At 38.4% G+C, this 8,525-nt stretch overlaps 1 protein-coding gene across 1 annotated transcript in view; it reads right to left on the bottom strand.

Moving 5' to 3' along the window:
* The window catches only part of Zdhhc2 (zinc finger DHHC-type palmitoyltransferase 2), a 69,124-nt gene extending 60,605 nt beyond the window's left edge, over positions 1-8,519 (bottom strand). Inside the window, exon 1 of the mRNA XM_048791820.1 lies at positions 8,370-8,519. The gene's annotated coding sequence lies outside the window, so the exon portion shown is untranslated. The remainder of the gene's footprint in view (positions 1-8,369) is intronic.
* Between the last annotated feature and the right edge of the window lie 6 nt (positions 8,520-8,525).

Genomic DNA, 8,525 nt, shown 5'->3' with positions numbered 1-8,525 from the left:
TTTTTTTTTTTTTTTTTTTTTTTTTTTTTTTTTTTTTTTGCTTTTTGTCATGATGCTTAGGACTCTCCAACAAATTATATAACCCATTTATGTATGTTTATTATTTGTTCTCCTCTCCATCCCAACTAGACTATAAGCTCCAAGAACAGTCAATAGATATTTTTTTGAATAAACAAAAAGTGTGTTCCAAAATTATGGCTGGTTGAAAAGCATTCAATTCTTGGATTTTGTATTTTGTTAAAGGGCAAATTTATGAAAGCCTATAGTGAATCCCTGCCACCTTTCCCCTTCTAACATACAGTTCTCAGTTCTATATATATTATTTTTCAGTATATAGTCGTCATAGAATAAGCTGTATTTCATTAAAATATGCTATAACTAAAGCCCTGTTTAAGTCAAACTGGTCTCTGCCCTCCATCTTTCTACATTAACTGACCTCTCTAGGGATGCCCTAAATAATCACAAGTCATAGTTAAGTGCATAAATTCCTGACTGCCTTTCTTCCTAATACATGTCACATCAAGTTGCCTACTTGGTAATAAACTTGACCACTAACTGGCCCCTGCAATTGGGAGCAGGCTTATGACTTTCAGCTTGAGGCTCATAACTGAAAGTCTTTTTTCTATAAATGGCATCAGGTGTCTTTTGTGACATCTCAAGCTCAGCTGTTCTGCTGCAGGCTGTCTTTTCCCCTACAGTATGCAAGATGTGGATTATGTGTACATTACAGACACTATTTTAAATCCTGCCATCCCTCACGTCCCTACAACTCTGCTGAAAAGCCACACTTCAGATCCAGCTTCCATACCTCTTTGCGATAACCCACAACTCCCAAAGGGATCAGGGGCACAATCTGGGATGAGGTTTTTGTTTTGGTACTAGGGATTGAACCCAGGGCTTCCCACATGCCAGGCACACGTTCTACCACTGAGCTATACCCCTATCCCCTAGTCTGAATTTTAAATTATGTCACTCCACACATACTCTTCAAATACAATGAAAATTCAGTTTTTTACATAATGCAATAAACACACAGACACAAATTTAATTTTATCTGCACACAAGAACATAGACAACCATGACAAAGCTTCCCCCCCCTCCCTTAATAGACTCCTTTGGACTATCCTGCTCCTTTGGAATAGCAATGCTAGTGAATAAATCCAAGGAGGTCAAATTAACTTAGTTACAGCAAAAATGCTTAATTGCACACTTCATATGGAGGGAAATTTCAGGATACCATGGAGAAAACACTGGCAGAGAAATAAAACCCAGGCATTGACCAAAGCACTTCATTTGTATTTTTAAAATATAATCAACGACATATCTAAAATGAACAATCGTTAAGTAGAGAAGTGCAGAGGAGTGCTAAGATGATAAACACAGCATATTATTTTTGCTCACAATAAACACAGCATATATATTTATCTCCCAAATAAAAACGGATTTGTAACACCTTGGGCACTAATATTTATAACTGAATTTAAAAGCTATAATCAAGTGAAAAGTCAAATTAGGAAAGAAGCTACATAAGTGTTACAAAAATGTGGTGCTATAATTTTTAAATGAGAACCCTCAGGCCATCACAGTTGCCTTCTTTATTGCTGTCATATATTTTTTTAAAAAATCAGGGCATCTACCTTCTGCCACTGCCCCAGACTCCTACCTTCTGCCTTGATAATTTTTTTCTGCCCACTTTTTCCACTGTGGGCATCTGATTGATGTAACAATAAATACATGTTAATAAAACTCCCCTGAAGGAGTTAGAAAACATATTTCAACAGTTTTTCTAATGGACTACTAAAAAACTCCAATTGTTATGTTTTTATTAATTCTCTGTACTATTTCTAAATTATAATATGCAATAATATAATTTCACATAATATTAAAACTGTCTTTCTAATGATCTTTGAAATCTTGCTTTCCCAACGGACAGCATGAAGAATCTATGCCATATTCTATTCTGTCATTTTCAAGTTAGACGAGGCAGTTATTTTTACAGTCATCACAAAGAATGTGCCGGAATCTCAAGGAAACCATGAACCCACCAATTCCTACAGAAAAGAAGGCTGGGAGATGTGATTCAACTGTCAAAGTACATGAAATCAGCAGTATAAATTATGAAATCTAAGCCATAGTTCCATTTTTCTGTGAAGGGAAATCACAAATTTTCCATCAAGATGAAAAACACAAACAAATGAAACAAACAAAAAAATCAGTGGAGAGAACATCTCAACTTCTTATACATTAACCTCTGGAAAATACTTTCCATTTTTGTTGCTGTTGCTTTGTTTTTTGTTTTATCTACTTATTTAGTCTTCCTGGCACTATTTGTCTTCATGGAAAGCAAAAGAGATCAAACACCTGTGCTTGCTGAAACCTACGGCCTGTGACATGGCTACAACAAGCTGCACTCAGCCTGTGGAGCTGAAGTGGAACCACTTTTCAAAGCTGCAGGCAGAAGTGATGGTTCCAGAGCTCCATGGTGGCCAGTCACTAGGGCAGTGGCTCCTTCAGAAGGCCATTCCAGAATAATCTCAGCTTGGCTTCACCAACCTTTTCTTGGTTTCTGTCCATTTTCCAAACTAGGTCTTCCAGTCTTTTCACAGATTCAATGAATTATATTCATGAAGTTCTCTGCCCAGTTTCACCCAAGTCACAAGCCCTGGGCTGACAGCAGAGTAAAAGTGGCCCAACCAAGCATCATGTAAGAAGCATGGGAGCTAAAACAACTACCCAGTTGGAAGCAGGGGCAAAAACTGCTGGTCATAAACTACCTCTGAGATATACATGATATACATACATACGTGTGTGTGTGTGTGTATTAAGATTTATAACATGACTTGAATTCATTATTACCTAAGAGTCCCTTCAGTCTTTGCATTTTCTTTACTAATTACCCTTTCACATTGGTCCAAAACCAATACCCAGGTTCCCAGGAGTGCTGTGTCTCATATTCCATTTCTGCTCTCCTACCACTCACCCAGAAGGGTCATTCTGAAAGGTAACACCTCTTGCCTCCTGCCCAAGCTGGCAAAGGCTTGAGGTTTTGTATTCTTTCCCACAGGCAATTTTTTTTCTTGGCTATTAGGAAAAGATCTCTATTAAGCTCTCCTCTAAGTCATTTCTAGGGAGGAAAACACTTGGCATATAACAAGGGGTCAATGGGTTTTGAATGAACCTTCTGCAAGCTTCACAAGTTGACTCCTTTCTAACCCTGTGGACACACCTTCCCTAGAGACAATTACCTTGATTTAAGAAATCTCCCTCAGCTTTTAATTACTAGAAACATGCACCTATTTAATGGCATGAATGTCATTTTCAGGAAGCTTTTGAAAGCAAACCTTGCTACAATAAGCCTTAGTTTAAATTGAGTTCTGACAGCAAGATCCGATTCTCTATTTATTTCCACCATGTAACTGGATGTTCTCATACTCCAAAGAGGTTAAATAAAAGTAAGTAAAAAAAAATTCACAAAAAATTAGTTTATTTAACATTTGCTGAGCATCCCTACATGCTAAGTCTAAGGTAATTGCTTTATATAAATTATCTCTAATAGAAGTTAAACAAACAGTAATGATGTCTTGTCTAGTACAGCAAAAGAAAAATAATTTGATGACACACTAAATGGAACCAAGAAAAATTTAAGTAGCATCTTTTCTCCCATGTCCCTCCCTCCCCCTGAACCATTTATATTAATGTCAAATGTAGTATAGATCAAGAATTTGGAACATATCTTAGGTTGCACATTTGAATTTTAGATTTGAAGAAATGTTGAGATTTTAAACCCTTGGTTAATAAACTTCAACTTTTAAAATATTTAACAATATCAAGAAAAATCACAGAATATATGTATTTGGCAATGCTATTGCCAATAAGAAATCATGCTTAAAAGAACTTAGGAATCAAATGTTTTATATGCATCATTTTTCTATGTATGTGCCTTCTGTTTAATTTTAAATTATTTTACTACATATAGATAGTAACATCTATATTCCCAAGGTCATCTGTCTGCTCTTAAAAAAATAAAGAAAAAAGCCTTAATGTCCTACATAGTTTATAAAGTGATAATTTACAAATAATAATAATGTTCCTTTCTGCATGGCTCGAATTCATTTCCTGCTGGAAGGCACTTTAGAGACCCTTCAATCTCCATCTTTGAACTTGCAATGGCCTTGAGTTAATGGTAGATCACAGCTTAATAGAATATAAGGTTTTATATATTTTATCCTCAGAGATATTTGTTTGCATGAAAAATAGAAAACACAATTATATATACCCCAAACTGATTCTTAAGTTTGTGGATTACTTCTTTTAATTCTTAAATATCTCCAGTAATGTGTACAATATAAGAAATTTCAATCATTGTTGAGGAATGTTTATTAAGAAAGACCATTTTGCTAATGAGTTAAAGCCTCAATGCTCTAATGGTATAACTTCTAACATACCCCAAAAGTCGGCAAATATCTGATTTGCCAACTATTTTTGTCAATAAAGTTTTACTGGAACACAACCACGGCCAATTTGTTAAGTATTTTCTATGGCTGCTCTCTACCACATGGCTAGCAAAGCCAGAAATATTCACTCTTTGGCCCAAACTATATAGCCTTCTAAAACTCTGAAATCATTGTATAAAGGCTATTAGCTATTTTCAGAGCTGTGTTAATTCTTACTAAACAACAACAAGAGTATTAAAAAGACCTGCTATACAAATTCACTGGGTTAGGATATTTGGTGAGGCGTTTGGTAAGAAGGGAGACATTTTGATATGTGTGCCACAGCAGTGAAAGTCACAGCTGACACCTTCACTGGGTAACTTGGGAACAGGACAGAACTTGTAGCAACTTTGAACATTAAACTGCTTCATCCATGATACAGGAAGAGGTTGGCCTAGATGACCTCGGAACTTGTCGTTCTTCATGATTTTGTAAAAATTACTTAAGTAAAAGCATAAGCAAACATGGAAATGTGAGTACACAACACAACAGTCAATGTCTCCTAGCACCTGCCCATAAAGAGAGCAGAGAAGTAATACACTATAGAAAAAATGGAAACCAAAATGGTTACATGAGAATATGTGGCAGTTATTATAATACTCTAGCAAGTTTTTAGCAAATTTGAAATTATAACAGAATGAAAGTTTAAAAATAATCACAACAATTTAAATGTTAGCATTTAAAAGGAAAACTTCAATTACCTTCTACAACGAGCAAAGTTAAACTAATAACTACCACATATAAACATATAAACGGGGTTCAGTGTGTCCACCAAATCAGGCATATCTGAGGCTATGAATCACCCTTGCTCCACTAGTTCTGTGTCTTGAAGTACCACCTTACAAATTTTTCCCTTTGAATTTATTGTATGGCAAACAAGACAGCTAATAATTAAAGGAATTAAAGATAAGTAAGACAAAAAAGAAGCCAGGGATACTTGAAACACTTGACTGTCACACTATCAGCATATCCCACATATTTTACATATACACATATTCCAAAAAGATAAGAGTTATTTCTATACAATACAAACATGAAGAAAAATTATGCTAACTGAAAAAGTGCCTAGAGAGCCACACACATGCACACAGTTAAATATAGAAACTAACTGTAATGAGGAATCATTATCTCCAGTTTCCAAGGATACCAGGATAAGCACTACTTCTAAATTGCAGTTCACTCAGCAAAGGGCACACAGCAATTTATATTCAGGGTCATCTCTAGCTGACAGCAGATGTGAAAGGAAGGACCAGGGTAAATCACCTTGTTTGTTTGAGACCTCCTCTACTTTCCAGCCCCTGACCCACCTGCCTCTGGTCCCAACCCTGGCCAATGTTTTATATGAGAAAAATTTTAAAATATGACTATAAATAGCAATTTCCAAGAGGGGAAAAACTCCACAAAGGACAGGGCAAAATAAGATGTGATTAATGCTGGGAGTGGGGGTGGGAGCTGGCATTCCATTTTCTTTGTTTGTGAAAAGCAGCAGAGGCTGGTTTTGTGCATCAATCTAGTTGCCATCTTTCCCAATGCCTAGAAAAGAATTATACAGTTAATCTCAATTTCACACCCAACAAAGGCATGCAAGACTTTTGGGTTTACCATTCCTAAACTGCCATAGTTTCTAGAATCAAATACAGCTTCAATTTATCTGTCTTCCAGACCCTAGGATCTAGACTTTTTATGATTACTTCCTTTTATGTTTCTATGGCAATAAAAATGTAAAAACTACTTTCTGACAACCTAGGGGATATTGCCTCAGAATCCTTTGTTTGTTTATTCAAGATCATTTGTTTATTTTTCCTGGTACTGGGATCAAGATCATTTATTGATTGCTTTCACTCTGGGAGGCATTTGTGCCAAGCCAAGTAGGCAGTCACGAGCAGGGGTAAGAGACTTAGGATCACTAGGTCAAGTATCAATGACAGACCTTCACTTAGGTAGTATAAAAAGAGGCATTCTCCTTCTTAATCAAAATGTCAATTATGAAAATAGTGATGTGGATTTTATGTTACTTTAAGTTTGTCTTAAACATAAAGTATATATAAAAATATGGCTCATATATAACAGTAATTCCTCACCCATCACTAGTCTATCCAATACAGCAAGACCTCCCATGTTGCATCTGGTACCTGTTAGAGAAGAAAAGCTCTTTCTGCCTTCAAATGTTTCCTCCTGATGGACACAACACTGTGCCAGGCTAAGCTTCTTAGCCTAATGTGATAATACAGGAAAATAAGCTGCCTGTTTTGAAAAAGAAGGCCTTCTAGGACTTTCCTCCTGTACACCAACTAATTGATATTTTTACTGTTTCTACAAGGTGAAGGAATAAAATACAGCAAAGATTCCTAGTGGTTATGTAACATACAGAGTGTACAGCAATAAGGCAAGCTATTTTAATATTAACTATTAATATAAAATGCAATGCTTTTTCCTCACTTTCTTTCTATACATTATACATGATTGGAATACCACATATCCAGAAGAATTGTCATGAAGATGTCAGTACAGCCCAATCTTTTTTTCTTTTTTATTTTTGTAGTCTCACTTTTTTACTTTTTGGATTAAGACTGTTTTTAAAGCTAGTAAACAAAGTACTAAGTGCAGATTTCAAAACTATTAAAAACTATATAAAATGGGAAGCTAGTCTCAATTCTCTTAAAAGTTATGTCAGCAATTATTTTGGTGTATTATTCGGACCCTATTTCTCACAGCGATAACATTTTGAGGTTAGAATCTAACGTCTCAGCCTTAAACCTTTAAAAATGCTTAAATGCTACTAAATAGGGTATTATCTAATCTTTTCCTCTCTTCCACCCAACGCTAATGCTTATAGAGCAAAAACACTTTGCTAGGAGGAACAGTAGACACAGAAAGCATCCACAAGTTACTGGCAGAAAGACTGCCTTCTGTTTTAACATTTTATTTTTTCCGATAACCCAGACCAGCTTTTACAAAACCTCTGAAGGTAGAAGCCAGCATAACTGCATTTCCTGCTTGTGCATAACCAACTTAAGGAAAAAAAAAAAAAAAGTCTTCCCATTGAAAGTACCCTACCCACCAATTCAGGAGCCTCAAACTTGGCCTGGAGCCATTTGACTCTGCTGATATCAAAACCTCACATGATTTCCCCATCCCCATTATCCTCATTTCGAAGTAATGGTCCTGTGTATTGCATGTCTTCAAAAATACTTTTTAGCAGCTCATCCCCCTCCAACTCTTCTTAACTAGAAAGTATCCAACTGACAATTCTCAAATCATAAAGGCAGCTAAAACGCCCTTGAGCGCTGTCACAAATTTTTTAAAAAGTGGATTCATGACAACCAGCAAAGGACCTGCCACCAGAGGCCATCCCTGCATGGGTTAGGCGCAGCTAGGATCCGGGGCCCAGCTTGGAGCCCTCCAGCCTCTGGTGTAACCTCCCGGCCTCACTTCTTGGAGGAGGCTGCGGGCAGCTGAGCCCACAGTTGTTGCTGATACAGTCCTACCCACGTAGGGGGTGTGGCTGGAATGGCGGTGCTTAGGGAAGGCAGTAGGGGTGCTGGGCTGCGTGTGCCTGGGGAGGAGGTGACCCGGTAACCCCAAGGTTGTAAGGGGAAGGCGAGCGTAAAGCCAGTGTTAGAAGGTTGCCCGGAGGCTGTTTAGGGCCTCGGTGTCAGTGGAGATGCTGCTAGTCCCAGCTCCTGGGGCGCAGGGGAGACCGGGTGGGGAGAGTGGAAGTGCGGCTGAGTGGGCTGGGCTCCCGGAGTCCCGGGACTGTCACGATGGGCCGCGAGGGGTGAGGGAAGAACGGAGAGGCTGTGGGCAGGCTGGTGCCCTCCCTCCAGGGCCGGGGGTGGGCCAGAGTGCTGGCCAGCGCCAGAGGCGCGCACTCACCTATGCACAGCTGGACGGCGTAGGCGTAGTAGGACCAGCCCAGCAGGAGGCTGATGAAGACCACCGGGATCCAGTAGAGCACCCGCCGGCACCGCCGCCTGATGCTGCCCGGGCCCGAGGGCGCCATCTTCCAGCCGCATCCACCTGCCCAGCTCT

This window comes from Marmota marmota, unplaced genomic scaffold (assembly GCF_001458135.2).
Source record: "Marmota marmota marmota unplaced genomic scaffold, marMar, whole genome shotgun sequence".
Lineage (NCBI taxonomy): Eukaryota > Metazoa > Chordata > Mammalia > Rodentia > Sciuridae > Marmota > Marmota marmota.
Note: the sequence above shows the minus strand (reverse complement) of the source record. Positions and strands in the feature narration are given on the sequence as shown.